The 17,353-nt window shown below is 40.3% G+C and overlaps 1 protein-coding gene and 1 long non-coding RNA gene across 6 annotated transcripts in view; one reads left to right on the forward strand and one right to left on the reverse strand.

Moving 5' to 3' along the window:
- Positions 1 to 17,353, forward strand: part of AGBL1 (AGBL carboxypeptidase 1) — an 872,209-nt gene that overhangs the window by 495,526 nt on the left and 359,330 nt on the right. The gene's annotated exons all lie outside the window — the stretch shown is intronic.
- LOC143652496 (uncharacterized) overlaps positions 1 to 17,353 on the reverse strand; it is a 59,998-nt gene that overhangs the window by 37,975 nt on the left and 4,670 nt on the right. The window lies entirely within an intron of this gene.

A 17,353-nucleotide genomic window follows, 5' to 3' on the forward strand; every position in this document is an offset into this window, starting at 1 on the left:
ATTTGGAAATGACCAGGCCTAGTAATGGGCTGGATGAGGCAGGTGAGGGATGAAGAAGTAGGAGAAGTCTAGAATTACCCCCAGGGTTCTAGACTGGATTAGCGATAGAGTGTCTAAGAAGGCAAATTTGTTCTGAGCATGTGTGTGAGAGAAAAGACCCATCATAAGCATCAGGAAGTAAAGCTTAGACAGGGTAAGTATCCACTTCTTTTGATGTTAGAGAAGCAACTAATGGAGCACAGTCTGGCTTGATAGATAAACTTCATGATGATTTCTGTCTGAAATTTTTGATTCTATGATTGGCCATTAATGGAAGAGAAACTGAAATTTCTGAGTTAACCGCTTGAGAAACTTTTTCTAACATACACTCATTACTGCTTCAACACAACTGACCTTATCTTTGTCTCAGCCTAATTTTAATTCTAATGCTTACTGTTCTGTGCACTTCAAAATTCTTATTATAGGTTTCCTTGTAGCTACTAACTTCCTAAAGCAATCTATATTTTTGGTATTATTTTGAATAAAGAAAGACTCTGGGTCAAATTTGGCTATACATATATATTTTTTCTAAATATATTATAGAAAAAAGAAAGGCAGCATGGTCCATACATGTATGAACCTATTTTAATCACTATTCTTGTTGGTTTGGTTGATGTGTATCTTTCTAGATTTAGATCAGATACACATCTTTTACAGACTTGTGATCAGTCTGAATATATATTTGTACGTTTTTAATTAACACTGTATCATAATAATTTCCAATATTGGTCTATAGACTTTGTGCTTCTAGTGATTACATTTTATTCTAACGATATATTGATTGCACAAAATTTATTTAAAATTGTTAGATAGATTGCTTCTAAACTTGCAGTTTTATTGCAACCCTAAGAAGATTTTCATGCATGAACTTCTCCCCACTCACCATCAATATTTTCAGTTAATAGGTTAGATTTCTAAAAGGGGAATTACTAGGTCAAAGTGTTTGAAAAACAAACAAACAAAAAAACAACACAGATCCTAATATTACAAAATGTCATTTGCCAAATTAAAATCTGACTTGTCCTTGACTTCTTGTTCCCAGTTGGTGTGAGAAGCTGTATTTCCAATTTGGTATCTTAGTTTAACCATATATAGCACATTTAAGCTGAATGAATGAACAATTCAGAATAGAAAGGAAGGCAATAGAGAAATACAATATACTTATTCTAGTTTGCTAGCTGCTGGAATGCAACACACCAGAGATGGATTGGCTTTCAATAAAAGGGGATTTATTTAGTTAATAATATAGTTCTTCAGAGGAAAGGCAGCTAACTTTCAGCCGAGATTCTTTCTTATGTGGGAAGGCACGGGGTGATCTCTGCTGGCCTTCTCTCCAGGCCTCTCGGTTCAGACAATTTTCCCTGGGGTGATACCTTTCTGTATCTCCAAAGGCCTCAGATGAGCTGTGAGTGCTGAGATGAGGTATGCTGAGCTGCTTTGGCTGTGCTATGTTGAGCTCTCTCATTTAAGCACCAGCCGGTTAAATCAAACATCATTCATTGCAGCAGGCATGCCTCCTAGCCAACTGCAGGTGTAATCAGCAACAGATGAGGTTCACATGCCATTGATTGGCTCATGTCCACAGCAACAGAACTAGGCATCTTCACCTGGCCAGGTTGACACCTGAATCTAACTACCACAATACTCAATGTTGTTTTCGATATTTTTCTCAAATTCTTGAATCTCCTCACTGCAGCATTTTCCTTCATACTTTTTTCCTCCAGATCAGCTAATGGCCAGAGCTAGTGGAAATGTTTCTTATAAGTTTTCTCAATTAGATATATTGTCAGAGAAAGGAATTCTTGGACTTGTTTGTGAATTAAATTTTTAACTCTTGTGAAATGGTATCCTAAAAGAGGCCATTGAAATATCCATCAGGTTGACTTCCAAATTGGATTGTCATTTTGTCATTCAGTTGAAATCTAATTTTCTACCCATATCCATTGCCAGTTACCATAAAAATCAATTTGTGTGTTCTGACCCTCCTCAGGCTCCTCAGTGATCCATGAATGGGTGGAGTACAGCTGTTATGAACATCACTAAAATATAATCTAGAATCAAAATCCTCCACTCCCCACCAAATTTCCCTGACATATATACTTCCTCATTGACCCGTGAGGCCATATATAGCCTCTTTCATGAAACATTAAAAAGATTACCAAGGAAGGTGGTGAAATAAAAACCAAAAGACTCCTTTCTTTATCAAAGACAGGGAAAATTAATTTAATTTGGATTATGAAGTACTTATGAATGGTTATGGATATATTTTGGCATGAGACTAAAAGGATTATTGAAGCAAGTGTGGTGTTTTGAGTTGCTCACTCTTAGCATTAGTGACATTTTGGGCTCAATAATTTTTTTATTGAGGAGTCGCACCTGTACATTGTAGGATGCTAGCTGTATCTCTGGCCTCTACCCACTGGATGTCAGTTATAACACCACCCCCACCCCAACAGTGACAAGCAAAAATCTTGTCCAGATATTGCTAAATGTCCCCTTGTGGGGTGAAGTCACCCCTCGTTGAGGACCATTGCTTAGCTATAGATATTTAATTTCCCAGGTCCTCTCTTTGAGTATCTGCTTCCTTATCTGAAAAATGAGAAGACTTAACTGTATAATATCCAAGTTACCCTCCAACTCTAAAGGTATATGAACAAGAGATGAGCTTACTGCTCTGTATGATCGCTCATGCCCTAGGCTTCTATGGTTCCTGAAGTTTAAAGACTACAGTAATGCTTTGAAAATATTTTAAAATAAACACCATGGGGTTGTCCATTGGGGAATGTTAAACATGATGGTCAGTTGTTTTCTCTAAAAGAAAAATATTTTAGAGACCAGAAGTGTAAGTTTTATTTATTCTAATGCTGCAAAGTTTGGGAATTAGAAGCAAGTTAGAGTATGATGGTATCAGATGATGGGAGAAAAGATGGCCAAAGATAAGAGTAAAATAGGAGTGAAGTCAAAACCAGTAGATTCCAAGTCTGCAAATACACAGATCTCTTATCTCTTATTTAAACATAAAATAAACAAAACAAATGATAAGAATAAAAAATGTTCAAGGAGTGGAGGAAGGATTTTCTAAGAGCACATTTCCATTGGAAGGCTGTTTCTTTCATCACTCAGGGAAGTTTAAGAAAGACTGCAAACTAGGTGTGAAATCCTAGAATTGCTTTCAGAGTAGAGTGGAGGGAATGATTAGTAAATTCAGAGTACTGGTGGGAAATAGAAGCTCAGAAGTTCCAGTGACTCTGAGGATGAAGTGCTAAGAAGGTGATAAAGAACAGCAAGTCAAGCTCTGTACTCCACGTCATGCTTTTGCAATGCTCAGTGCCTGTTTTGACACACAGGCATGCTGCATACCAGCACCCTCCAGACACCGAGTAGAAACAATAGATTAGGGTCCAGCTTCACAGACAGAACATTCTCATCCAAGAGAGGTAATTTGTGATAAAATTGAGTCAGAAAAGAGAAGAGGAAGGAATATTAAATCTCTCTCACTCACTCTCCCACTCTGTCTTCCTCTCCTAACTCCTCAGTTGTCCCAGGTAAGGCAATGTCTAAGAGTCATGCAGTAAGCATTTGCGTTAATTTGCCAGGGCTGCTATGGCAAACAACACATAATGGTTGGCTTAACCACAGAAACTTATTGTCTCATGGAGTCCAAAATCAAGGTGTTGGCAAGGCTGTCCTTTCTCCCCAAAGTCTGTAATGTTCCTCTGGAACTGACTTGCCACAGTCCTTGCATTTCCTTGACGATCTCTGCTTCCTATCACATGGTGAGCTCTCTTTCCTTGTGTCTGCTCTTCCAGTTTTCTTCTGGCTTCTTCCTGGGGGCTTCCTTTTACCTCAGCTTCTCTTTATAAGGCCTCTAGTAACATGGATTAAGGCCTACCCTAATTCGGTTTCACCACACCTAAGTAGGATCTTAGATCTTATTCACAAATTAGTTATACCTTAATTGATAGTAATCTTATTATCCATTTACAAATGGGTTCATATCCACAGGAACACAGATTAAGAGTAAGGACATGGGCAGCCACAGTGGCTCAGCAGGCAAGAATGCTCGCCTGCCATGCCAGAGGACCCGGGTTCGATTTCTGGTGCCTGCCCATGTAAAAAAAAAAAGAAAAAAGAGTAAGGACATGTCTTTGTTGGGGTATATGATTCAATCTACCATAACATTCATGAAAGTAAATGATAGCAAGTAATGTTATTTAAGTACTTGACATGAACTTAAAGCCTGACTTGTCCTTGATCCCATAATAAATACTATTTATTAGAGTTTGTGTTAGATTGGTTGGCTCAGCATACACCTCTAAGGTAGGTGATATTTTTATCACTGGGAAAGAGAGTAGGAAGGTAACATGTCCAAGGTTGCACAGTAAGTAAGTTGAAAGAGATGTGAGATGAACCCAATCAAACTCACACCTTGAGTTTTTGCTTTTTAGCTGTATTACTAATTTCACTAAGCATTTAGAGACATGGTTTTCAACACCACCTTATGAGTAGGTACTATTTGTAAGTTCCTTTTAAAGGTGAGGAAACAGCTACAGAGAGATTGAATAATGTGTCCAAAGTACACAAGCGTGAAGTAAGATATTAGGGATTCAAACTCAGTTGGATTGCTGCAGATCTTTGCTCTTACCTCTGTGTTCTTTTGCTTCCTCTGGAGAGCTACAAGGTCTTGGTGTGCTAAGCAACTGTAAAGTGAAGCAGATATGCTCAGAGTCCCACATATGGTGGCACAGTGTTGTTCAGAGAAGGAAGATGTTACATCTAGTTGTGTGGGGGTGTCAAAGAAGCCTTCATGGAGGGGCTGGTATTAGCTAGGGCTTGGGGATGGGTCTAATTTTATACTCAGGAATGGGAGGGAGGGCATTCCTAGAAGCAGGAATAGCTTATGCAATGGCATGGATGTCAGAAGGTACAGGGTGTGTGCCTGGAAATGCTGGTTTTCAGTTGGTCACTGAGAACTTTAGGGCCATGTGAGGGACATAGCCTTTCCCACAACAGATATTCTATTCCTTTCCTGAAGATATTCCTAAAAATACAGCAATTCTGGGAAACTCCAAACTCAGCAAAATAGTCTGGTATGGTACACTGACTAAACTCAGTACACATGATCAACCTCAGAGAGTGGCCAAGAACAGGAAGAGGCCATGCTGGGGGCTTGTATGGGAATCACCCAGCAGTGGCTGGGCTGGACATACTTCCAGAAGTGTGTAAAAATCACCAAAGTCCAGTAGGAAGCATCCAGCTTCCAGAATTCTCCTATAGACCCTATCCTTCCTGTTTTCTGCCTATTTCTGAAACAATATAGGCTGTGAGATTTGAGGAATATCTGATTTGTAAGTATATTTACATGGAAAGTGTTACTCATAATGAACATAAATATTCTGAGCATTATTCTCAGTGATTCTAATATTGACTCATATAAAAGCATGCATCCTTTTAAATTTAATCATACAATTAGCAAATTACAAATAAGGGTAAGAATAAAGTGCATGAAGAGAAATAAAATTCATGAAGAAGATTTTAAAAATCTGTATTATACCATCTTAATACAATATATATTTGAAATCAGAGTGAACGTGGGTTTGCTACTTTACTGACAGGGACTATAATCACTTCAATGAAGGCAAGCAAAGAATACAAGCTTTGGGGACATTATCAAAGTCCCTCTGACACAGCTGGTCTCTGGTATCCCAGGCAGAGATGATTCATCCAATAAGAATCCTGCCAACTCAAACAACGGGACCTGCCCTGCTTAAGAAAATTGGCAGCGGTAGCCACCCACCGAGGACAGGCCTACCTGCTGTGCTCTTCACAGGAGAAGTTACTGCAGGGAGTGCTGGGATCTGTCAGGATTGGCTTTTTAACATTTTTAATAAGGCTGCAGCTCGCATAGACACAGAGCTCCTCTGCCCAGGGTCAGACGCCACAGCAGCTACAACCGCATCAAATCCAGCCCCTGGAGCTCAGCAGTTCACCTCCCAAGCAGAGCTTGACTCCCAAAACCTTCTGTTTGCAGGTGACTAAGCTTTGCTTTTAGTTTCTCTTAGACAAGATTCACACCTGGCCAGATGAAAAGGCAGCAATAAGTGAACAAAAACCCATATTTGCTTATATGACTTTTCCCCAGAGGAAACCGATATGTGTCTTTTTTTCTTGCTTATTTGTTAAACTTTTATTATTCCTTTGATTGCAAATAATATATGTTGTCTGTGCTCACTGAGAAGACTCATATAAATTTTCTTTTATATCAAGAAAAGATATAAAATATATTAAATTCCCCCCTTCCAGATACCCACTTGTATTAATCAGAGTTCTCTAGAGAAACTGAACCAATAAAAGATGTCTATAAATATGTGATTTATAAAAGTGTATCATGCAACCATGGGGATGCAAGAGTCCAAAGTCCATAGGGTAGGCTGCGAGGCTGGCCAATCCAATAAAAGTTCTTGACACACTCCACAGGAGAGGCTCGTTGACTGAAGAATCAGTGAAAATTCTCTCTTCTCCCTTAAAAGCCTTCAACTGATTGGATCAAATCCAACTGATTGGATTCTTACTTGTGGAAGACACACCCTTTGTTGCTCATAGATGTAATCAATCATAGATGCAATCACCTGACTGATGATTTAATTAGTCAGCCTTCTGGATTATCAACCAGCCAAGAGATATCCTTGCAATAATGGTTAGGCCAGCGCTTGCCTGACCAGACAACTGGGTATCATCACCTGGCCAAGTTGACACCTGAACCCAACCATCAGAGTCCACCCCTTGTCAACTTGGCAGCTATCCACATCACCTTAAATGATGCTTAATCTCTAAATAAAACACTATAGCAGACATATGTTTTGCCTAACAATACTCAACTGTCCTGTTTACAACTGGAAATGCATGAAATCTCTCCAGAATATCCTTAGCCAACATTCACTCTTTTTTTCTCTTTCAGATTTATAAGATGAATTACTCAGAATTTTTTTAATTTAATATTTTTATTGATATATCTTCACGCATCATGCAGTCCAGACATCCAAAGATTACAATCAGTGGTTCACAATATCACCGCAGAGTTGTGTATTCACTACCCTGATCATTTCTAGAATATTTGCATCTCTCCAGAAAAAGAAATTAAAAAAAAAGAAAAATTCCATACATCTCATACTACTTACCCCTCCCTCTCATTGGGGTAATACTAGTATTGTAGTACTACTTACATTTTTTTACCCCTATTCCCCTATCTCCACCACTACTATTTATTTATTTTTTGTCCTTATTTTTTTATTCATCTGTCCACACCCTGGATAAAGAGAGTGTCAGCTACAAGGTTTTCACAATCACACAGTCAAATTGTAAAAGCTACATCATTATACAATTATCTTCAAGAATCAAGGCTATTGGAACACAGCTTAACAGTTTCAGGTGCTTCCCTCCAGCCACTCTAATGTACTACAAACTAAAAAGGAATATCCATATAATGCATGAAAATAACCTCCAGGATATCCTCTCTACTCTGAAATCTCTCAGCACTGAAACTTTATTTTGTCTCATTTCTCTGTTCCCCTTTTGGTCAAGAAGGCTTCCTCAATCCCATGGTGCCAGGTCCTGGCTCATCCTGGAATTTCTTCCCACATTGCCAGGGAGATTTACATCCTTGGGAGTCATGTCCTACATAGGGGGGAGGGCAGTGAGTTCACCTTCTGAGTTGGCTAAGAGAGAAAGAGCATATGTGAGCAACAAAGGAGGTTTTCTGGGGGTGACTCTTAGACATATTTATAAGTAGGCTTAGCCTATCATTTGCAGAAATAAGTTTCATAGGGGCTGTGTTAGTTTGCACGGTGCCGGAATGTGATATATCAGAACTGGAACGGCTTTTCAAAAGGGGAATTTAATAAGTTACAAATTTACCATCCTAAAGAAGTGAAACTGTTCAAATTAAGGCACCAACAAGAGGTTACCTTCATTCAAGGAAGTGCGAGAGGTCAGAAACAGCTCTGTCAGTTGGGTAGTCACATGGCTGGCATCTGCTGGTCCCTTGCTCTGGGACTCCATTACTTTCAGCCTCTGTTCCTGTGGAGGTTCCTCACTTTACTTCTCCATGACTGTCTTTTATTTCTTGGCTTCCGTTGGCTCTCTTCATGTTTTGGCTTGCTTAACATCTCATGGCGATGTCTGCTGGACTCCCAGCATACGCTTCTCTGTTCTCCAAGTGTTGGCATCTGTGTCAGCCCTGCTCTGAAGGGTCTGTTGGCTCTGTCATTTCTGACTTTCTCCAAAGTGTTTCTTCTTTTAAAGGATGCCAGTAAGCTAATCAAGACCCACTTGGAATGGGTAGAGACACGTCTCCATCTAATCAAAGCTCACACCTACAATTGGGCATGTGGCATCTCTGCAGAAATAATCTAAAAAGATCCCAGCCTATAGCATTGAATCAGGATTAAAAGAAACAGTTGCGTCTTTAAGACTGGGTCAGGATTAAAACATGACTTTTCCTGGGTACATAATATTTTCAAACCGGCACAGAGGCAAGCCCCAAGATAGATGGCTTAGCCTTTTGATTTGGTTGTCCTCACTGCTCATGAAAATATCAGAAATTCTCCACATGGACAATTTGAATATTTCCTCCTTTCTCCCCACTCCCTCAAGGGGACTTTGCAAATACTTCTTTACTCATTGCCCAGATTACTCTGGGATATATTCACGCATCACACTAACCTGGACAAACCAACAAAATCTCATGCTTTATTCAAGATTCCTTATACTTATGATGTTCAATTAAACTGACCATACAAGTTAAATTAGGTAATGTACTACACAAAAAATAAAATTTGAACCAAATAAACATCGCTCCCTTTGATCTTACACAGAAGTTGACATTTTAAAATATGGATGATATCATCCTTTACCCTGTGTTCTGATCTGCCTTAGTCCTATCCAGATCAACTTCATTCATATCTCTAGTTGAAATCTGATCAATTTTTCAACATATTAAACAGTTGCCATTATGGGGTATTGCTGAATTCTATAGCTGCAGAACTCTAACTCTGAGTCTTAGTTGTCACACAAATATCTGAAGTTCCAGGGAATGGCCAGGTTACGCACAAAGAGCTCAGCATCTCAGAATTTAGAAATGACAGTTAAAATTCCAGAATAGATGTGATTGCTGTAAGAGCTTACAATCTAGGAACATTCACAATAGGCCCCAACCTCATAACTCTTGCTCTCGTCTTCTGTTCCCCGAGTTTGTATATTATAGTTAGTCCATATGAGTGAGGCATGATAATGTTCATCATTTCTTTCTGACATTTCATTCAATATACTGCCCTCAAGTTTCATTTGTCTAATTGCATGCCTTACAACTCGTTCCTTATTGCAGCTGCTCAGTAGTCCATTGGATGTATACATCACTGTTCCTCCTTCCATTCCTCAGTCAGTGTACCCTTACGGTGAGTGAACACTGCCATTATAAACACCAGTACGCAAAAGTCCATTTATGTCCCCACTCTCATTTCCTCCAAGTTCATACCTAGCAACAGGGTTGCAGGATCATATGACAACCTCACCCTTAGCCTTCTGTGGAACCACTACACTGCCCTCCAAGGGGCTGCACCACTCTCCTTCGCTACCAATAGCGAATAGGTACATCTCTTTATCCACATTTTCTCCAGCACTTGTATCTCTCAGTTCATTTTTAAAAAGTTTTATTTGCACACCATTCAATCCAGTATAATCACATAGCCATGACTTCACCATCACAATCTACATGAGGACATTTCTTTTTCTTCCACAACAAATCTCATACACCTCCTCCAACCCCCATATTCCCTGCTTATTGACATTTAGTTTTGGCATATTGCCTTTGTTACATTCCGTGGAAGCATATTGCAATGTTACTGTTAACTATAGTCTCTAGCTTGCATTGATTGTCTGCTTTCTTGTATACCATCCCATTTTCAACACCTTGCAATGTTGACATTCATTTGTTCTTCCTCATGGAAAAACATTCTTATATTTTTACATTTAATCACCTTCATTCTCCTCCCTAGGCATTCCAAAGTTATGCTGTCTCAGTCTTTATCCTTTAACATGCCCCAGCCCTTCTCCCTCAACCATACTCACATTCATTTTCATTCAGCATACCCATATTATTATGCTACCATCAAGTAGTATTGTGCTATCCATTTCTGAATCTTTACAATCAGGCCTGTTGCACATTGTGTATTTCTTCAGCACCAAATGCCCAATCTCTCCCTTCTTTCTTTGTCCTGATAAACTGTGTCTTAAACTCTCAAAGCGCACTCATTAATATTAATTCATATTAGTGAGACCATGCAGTGTTTGTCTTTTTGTTCCTGGCCAATTTCATGCAGCATAATGTCCTCAAGGTTCATCCACATTCTTCCATGTTTTGTGGCTTTATTCTGTCTTACAGCTGCATAATATTCCAACAGATGAATATACTACAGCTTGTTTAGCCACTTATCCATTGATGAACATTTGGGCTCTTTACATCTCTTGGCTATAAATATCAGTGTGGAAATGTCCTTTTGTGTCCTTCCTCCAAATATATACCTAGTATGTTAGGGTTTTCTAGAGAAACAGAACCAACTGGAGAGATCTGTAAATATGTGATTTATAAAGTTGTCTCACAGTCATGGAAATCAAAGAGTCCAAATCCGTAGGGCAGGCTGTGAGCTGGCAGCTCCAATGAAGAGTCTGGGTGAACTCCACAGGAGAGGCTTGCTGGCTGAAGAAGCAGTGAAGGAGTCTCTCTTCTTCCTTAAAAGCCTTCAACTGATTGGATTATCACATAGTGGGAGACATCTTAATTGATTTCAGATATAATTAGCCATAGATGCAATCAACTGGCTGATGATTAAATACACCAGCCATATGATTTATCAACCAGTCATGAAATATCCTTGCAGCAATGGGCAAGCTAGTGCTTGCTTACCAGACAACTGGGCCTCATCACTTGGCTAAGTTGACACCAGAACCTAACCGTCAGAGTCCACCCATTGTCAACTTGGCAGCTATACACATTACTTTGAAACATGCTTAATTTCTAAATAGAACAAAATAACAGACATTTATTTTGCCTAACAATACTCATCTGTCCTGTGTACAACTGAAACATACTGCATCTCTCCAGAATAGGGTACAGGTCCTTAGGTAACATTCACTCTTAAACTTCATATCCTATGACTTAAATATTATAATATGAATAATACGACTTATGTCATATGAGGAAAGCAAGATATTTGCTTATGTACAAATGCAAACATATTCATAACAAAAGAGAGAGGACATATTCATGCAATCACAATCTTCATTTCAGTAACTGGTCACATGTTTCTTCTTCTACTACCCATTCCATATTTAAGGAATCACTACCCTCTTCTACTACCACTTCTATGTTCCCTTTATCCTCAGCAAGCACTTCAGCTGGCCATAGTTCTTTCCTAGGTGGGGTACCCAGACCTTAATTCCTGAAGTTTCTGGGCCATTGGTAGTCCTGCTTGGATTGGGTTGTTGCAGTTTTCTGTTGACTTCAATCACCAGGCATGGTAGTACTAAGAGATGCCCTTAGGCAATCTCCTGTATTGCAGGGAAACTCTTCTTTACCTTCATTGTGTAGTTGCAGTCCCATTTCCCATTGATAGTCAGAATCAATCACCCCAGCCAATATAGTAATCCCCTTCCTTGCCTGTTGATTCAGAGGCATAAGAAGCCCAAAGCGGCTAGGTGGCAGTCTTAATTTCTCCTGATGGTGGCACTCCTCCTTTTAGAACTAAGACCTATAGACCACAAAGCTTAAGGTTGCAGGGACAGGAAGCACAAATTTTAAAGTTGCAGGGACAAAAAGCAAAAAATTTTCTAGTGGATCACTAGGGGTAATAGTGAATGGTGGCACTCCCATTTCCACCTCTTGATTCTTGGACCCATGAATCCCGGTTACCAGAGAAACAGCACCATACAGTAGACACTGATTCAGAGCATACACAGTCTCCTGGAGAGCATTGCCCCAGTCCTACAAGGTATTGCTGCCTTGGGGCACCATAATTGGAACTTCAAAAGGCCATTCCACCATTCTATCAACCAAGCTGCCTCTGGATGGTGGAGAACATGGTAAGGCCAAAAAATTCCATGAGCGTGTGCCCATACTAACACTTCATTTGCCATGAAGTGGATTTCTTGATCAGAAGCAATGCTGTCTGGAATACCATGATGGTGGATAAGGCATTCTGTAAGTACACAGATGGTAGTTTTGGCAGAAGCATTACATGCAGGGAAGGCAAACCCATATCTGGAGTATGTGTCTATTCCAGTTACACAGGTAGCAGGATGATCACCTTAGGGAATGGCACCATATCAAGGACTGAGTGTACAACTCTGCTGATGGCAGATTGGGCACTCAGCAATGGCCATAGCTATATTGGCCTTGATCAGTGGAAGTCCATGTTGCTGAGCCCAAGTTTTACCTCCATTCCATCCCTATCACCATGCCCACTTTGTTCATCAGCCCATTGGGCAGTGACAAAAGTGGCTAGGAAGAGAGGATGACTGGTATCCACAGACAGGCCATCTTCTCTATTAGATTATTACAACCTTCTTCTGCTGAAGTCACCATTTGGTGATTTCACATGGGACACAAATATCATCGTGTTTTCTGCCCATTCAGAATGTTCTATTCACCTACCTCCTCCCCAGACTTCTTTGTCACCAATTTTCCAATCATGCCCCTTCAAAGCCCCTGACCATCCAGCCGAACTTTAGCAACAGCCCATGAATCAATTTACAAATTCACCTCTGGCCACTTCTCCATCCAAGCAAAATGAACAACCAGGTGCATTTGTTAAGGTTCTGCTCACTGGAAGGATTTCTCCTCACCACTGTCCTTCAAGGACATCCCAGAAATGGGCTGTAGTGTAGAACTATCTGTAAATCAGGCCCAAGTTTTCTCTTCCTCAGTCAACTGACCTGAGTAACTCCCCAAGAGTTCACAGCTCTGGGCTAGACAAGAGAAATAGTGTAGCAGGGTGGGGACCATGGACATTTGGGACACCTCCATATGTAACTTACTTGTGTCTTCAAGATCTGCTTGAGCCTTATCGCTTATATACCATTTCCATTTCATGATGGAGTGCTGCTGTGCACACCCAACTTTATGGCTTGATGGGTCAGATAATACCCAACTCATGATAGACAACTCAGGTCTCATGGTAACTTGGTGGCCCATGGTTAAACATTCAGTCTCTACTAAGGCCCAGTAGCAGGCTAAAAGCTGTTTCTCAAAAGCAGAGTAGTTACCTGCAGTGGATGGTAAGGATTTGCTCCAAAATCCTAAGGGTTTACATTGTGATTCTCCTATATGGGTCTGCAAAAGGCTCCAGAAAGCATCTCTATTTGCCACAGACACTTCCAGCACCATTGGATCTGCTGGATCCTATGGTCCAAGTGGCAGAGCAGCTTGCACAGCAGCCTGAACCTGTTGCAAACCTCCTCTTGTTCTGGTCTCCACTCAAAACTAGCAGCTTTTTGGGTCACTTGGTAAATGGGCCAGAGAAGCACATTAAAATTGGGAATATGCTGTCTCCAAAATCCAAAGAGGCAAACTAGATATTGTGCCTTTTTTGTCATTGGAGGAACCAGATGCAACAGCTTATCCTTCACCTTAGAAGGTATATTTTGACATGTCCTACACCACTGGACACCTAGACATTTCACTAAGGTGGAAGGCTCCTGTCTTTTTGTTGGATTTATCACCCATCTCCTGACACACAAATACCTTACCAATAAGTCTAGAGTAGTTGTTACTTCTTTCTCACTAGGTCCAATCAACATGATATCATGGACCAGTGTGATAACTTGTGGGAAGTGGAAATGATCAAGTTCCCTGCAGACAAGTTTATGACATAGGGCTGGAGAATAATATACCCCTGAAGTAGGACACTAAAGGTATGCTGCTGGCCTTGCCAGCTGAACACAAATTGTTTCTGGTTGCCTTACTAATAGCTATTGAGAAAAAAACATTTGCTAGAACGATAACTGCATACCAGGTACCATGGGATGTGTTGATTTGCTCAAGCAATGATAGCACATCTGGAATAGCAGTTGTAATTGGAGTCACCACCTGGTAAGTTTTTGATAATCCACTGTCATCCTTCAAGACCCATCTTTTTCCTGCACAGGCCAAATAGGAGAGTTAAGTGGGAATCACCACCTCTGCATCCTTCACGTCCTTATGGCTAATTATTAATTTTTGTAATCCTTCCAGGAATCTGGTATTGTTCCTTAGTTACTATTTTGCTGGGTGGGTAGGGGCAGTTCTCATGGCTTCTGATCAGCCTTTCTTACCATAATAGCCCACACTCCACAGGTCAGGAACCAGCAGGGGACCTGCCAGTTGCAGGCTATGTCAATTCCATTTATGCATTCTAGAACTGGGGAAATAACCATAGAATGGGTCCAATGCACTGTGAGATGGACCCGAGCTAAAACTCCATCAATCACCTGACTTTCATAAGCCTCTATACTGACTGGTGGACCGGAGTGACATTTTGAGTGTTCTGGAATTAGTGTTACTCCTGAGCCACTGTCTTGTAGTCCACAAAATATCTGAACACTTCCTTTTCCTCAGTGCCCAGTTTCCCTGGTAAAAGGCTGTAGTCTCCTTGGGGAAGGCTCGGAGGAAGATTAACAGTATAAATTTTAGTCAGTGTGAAAGGGTCCTTTCCCAAGGGTACTCAGTCCTCCCCTCATACAAGGGCTCTGAGTTTGTACACTGTCTCAAGTCTGGTAATTGATTAAGAGGCCGTGACTCTCTGTTTTTGTAATTCAAGTTAGACATCTGTTCACTTGACCTAAAACTCTTCTGTGCATACAGCTCAAACAAGAATTTAGTAGACTGCCTATCTATTTTACTTCTAGTCACCCCATGATCTAGTAGCCAATGGCACAAGTCTCTGCAAGTCAGATTATTTTGAATGCTGCTTTGACTCTGCTGTCTACTGTGGTGGCCATGCCCACTTTGTCTATGGCAATTAACTATTGCCACATGGCTTCTGACAACTTGGGATCTGATCATCCCCATTGTGTTTAAGGATTCCAGCTCAGTGACTGCATTTCCCACAGTAATATCTGACCTACAGTGAAGGGCAACTATAGAGGCGTTCAGGGATGATGGAGCTAGTTTCACAAGTTTATTCCTCAAAGTCTGGGTAAAAGGTATGCTCTCTGGACATTCCTGAGGTTTTTTAAGTAGGTCTCCCATGATAAATCCACTCTAACATTCCAGTCTCTCTAAGCCTTTGGATCTCCTCATCTACATTATACCAGGGCAGTTTTGGCATTTTGACTTCAGGTAATGTCGGCCACCTTTTGATCCATGTTTCAACCACCAACCCAAATAAACTGTTAATACCCTTTCTAACTCCTCGAGCTACAACACTACAACATTGAATGTAGAATCTCTGATTAGTGGATCCATATCAATAGATTCAGCTTAATAAATCTTATATTTCTTTCATCATTATTCCACACCCTTAATATCCATTCCCACACATATTCCCCTGATTTCTACCTATATAAATTGCAATACTCATGCAGTTCTTTTGGAGGATAGTACCTTTGTACTTTACCTTTCAGGGCCTGTTGGGATTTTAGTCTAGTTATAGGTCTGGAAGAAAAGAAGGGCAGTAGAGGTGGGTCATGAAAATAATTAGAAGTATCTTTCAAGTCAATTACCTCAGGGAATTCCATTGCAATTTCTTCTGGTGAAACAGGATAAATCACTCCAGACAGAGGAGTGTGGACTGTTTCCCCAGGAGAGGTGGTTACAAGTTTATTAGCACTGAAGAGTAATCTCTTTATGTTGAAGTTGGATGAGAAACTGGGGACCTGGAGGCTCTTTCCTCACAGCAGACTGGTGGTGAGGCAGCTTTTCCCTCAGGACAGACCATTACAGGACTCTCTAGCAAAGATTCGGCAGAATCCAGGGTTTCCATATCACCACTGCTATCATTATCAACCCATATGTCCCCATCCCAAGTTCCAGGATCCCAGTCTTTTCCGGTTGAAGCCCTTCTGGTCAAAGCCCTTCGACCCTTTTCCAGTCGAAGTTTAATAGCAGGCACCCTGCAAGGTTGAGATTATAGTTTCTGTTGTAAATCTGTTACTTGTACAGTGAGACTCTGGATCTGGTTTCAGAGAGCTCCTGTCTGCGACAACAGGAAATAAGATTTTCTTTCAGGGCACACAGATACTTTTATATCTTTTTATGGCAGTTAAATTGAAAATTTGGTGCTTTCAGCTCATCCCTTTCCCTCATAACTGCATCTAGTGTATCTAAGAACAACCAGCTAACATCATTATACCTCTTAACTTCACAAAACTCTGTTAAAGTGTCAAAAACACTCTGACCCAGAGCCTTGTCTCATATAAGTGCACAATTAGCAAAATCAAATGGTGACATTTGGCATATCTCTATTGTCATCTCACACCATAGGCTGTCCGTGCCATCTTGATATTGGAAATAGAGTCTTTAGTGCCTTTGAGTCTCATTACAGCAGAAAGCCAATTGCAAAAATCCATTTTTAAAATTCTGTTTCTCAAGAACCACTCCCAGTACCAAGCTGTTTTAGTCAGGGTTCTCTAGAGAAACAGAAACATCAGATATCTGTAAATATGTGATTTATAAAGGTGTCTCTGCAACTGTGGGTATGGAAGAGTCCAGAATCTGTAGGGCAGGCTGCAAGGCTGGCAACTCCTATGAAGGGTCTCAACGACCTCCACAGGAGAGGCTCATTGGCTGAAGAATCTGTGAAAAGTCTCTCTTCTCCCTTAAGAGTCTTCAATTGATTGGACCAGATCCAACTGACTGGATTCTCTTGTTTGTGGAAGATATACCTTTAGTTGATAGTAGAGGTAATCAGTCACAGATGCAATCAATTGACTGATAATTTAATAAACCAGCCTTCTGGGTTATCAACCAGCTACAAAATATTCTTGCAGTCACAAGCCAGTGCTTGCCTGACCAGACAACTGGTGACTATCACCTGGCCAAGAACCCAATTATCACACCACTTTTACTATTTTCATACATATCTTTCCAGAATTTCTTTATACAGATACATAAGCTGTGTGTATAGGCACATATAGAAATACATTTTGAAAAAATGTGAACAGTTTATGATTGTTTTGAAACCTATTTTGGGTATGTTTTATTTTGAAATTATTTTAAGCTTATAGACATGTAATGAGAACAGTATGTTGTTCATACAGATTCCTCACATTTTGCCACATATAC

Source organism: Tamandua tetradactyla, chromosome 12 (genome assembly GCF_023851605.1).
Source record: "Tamandua tetradactyla isolate mTamTet1 chromosome 12, mTamTet1.pri, whole genome shotgun sequence".
NCBI lineage: Eukaryota > Metazoa > Chordata > Mammalia > Pilosa > Myrmecophagidae > Tamandua > Tamandua tetradactyla.